General features: G+C 50.6%; 1 non-coding gene across 1 annotated transcript; it reads left to right on the forward strand.

Moving 5' to 3' along the window:
* The first annotated feature begins 662 nt into the window (after nucleotides 1-662).
* Nucleotides 663-788, forward strand: LOC111817448. Its single transcript, XR_002821648.1, has one exon. It is a non-coding gene; the product is annotated as a U6atac minor spliceosomal RNA (small nuclear RNA).
* The last annotated feature ends 192 nt before the right edge of the window (nucleotides 789-980 follow it).

The following is a 980-nucleotide window of genomic DNA, read 5'->3' on the forward strand; positions in this document are numbered from 1 at the left end:
TCCTCACAGGCCCTGTCCTGGCGCCTGAGCAGCACCCGGGAATTCGTCAAGGTTCCACCAGCCACAGTTGGTGTTGCTGGAAGCCGTGATTTGAGTGTTGGATTCTGGCTAACGGAGGAGCTCCCTCCACAGGGGGCTGGAGGGACCAAGAAACTAGGACTACCATACAGACAGCACAGAGCCGGGACCCGCTCGACTGTGGCAACGCGAAGCCCCAACGTCCTCTCCCTCCGGGAGCCCCTGCTAGCCCCGCCTCGGCAGGAAACACCACAGGGACACAAAGAAGGAGTATGCGGTGAAGGTGCTGACAGCCAGGAGTGGGGCACAAACACTAAACACATAAACAATCCCAGAGCCAAGAAGAGCCAGGATCATTAATGGTTTGTTTCCTGTGGTCCAGAAGCCTGGATAAACCCCTAAGGAAAAGCGTGCATCCTACGAAGTGAGACATTTCTGCACACTGAAGAGGTTCACCAGTAGCATCACTTCTAAAGAGCTTGTTAAAGGGCTGGGCATGGTGGCACACATCTGTAATCCCAGCACTTGGGAGGCTGAGACAGGAGGATCGTTGCAAGCTGAAGACCAGCCTGGGCTACAGAGTGAGCTCAAGACCAGCCTGAACTGCACGAGACCCTATCTCAAAAGACAAAAGAACAAACTTTGTGTTGTATGAAAGGAGAGAAAGTTAGCAGTCCCCTCGACAAGGATGGAAGAGGCCCTCGGGCCTGACAACACGCATACGGTTAAGGCATTGCCACCTACTTCGTGGCATCTAACCACTGTTTTTCAGTTGCTGCTATGATGTCTCTCAGGTAGGTGGATGTTCAAGAAGAAGGGGGTGGTCAATGAAAGCAAGAGACAGGAAAAGGAATATTGTGGGGCTGTCCTGCTTCAAGGTTGTATATGGTGAGATTTTTGGACTTATGTGCAAACATGAGAAGTATATAATTCTTTATGACTATTTTTAAAATATATTCTAA

This window comes from Octodon degus, unplaced genomic scaffold (assembly GCF_000260255.1).
Source record: "Octodon degus isolate 3935 unplaced genomic scaffold, OctDeg1.0 scaffold00057, whole genome shotgun sequence".
Taxonomy (NCBI): domain Eukaryota; kingdom Metazoa; phylum Chordata; class Mammalia; order Rodentia; family Octodontidae; genus Octodon; species Octodon degus.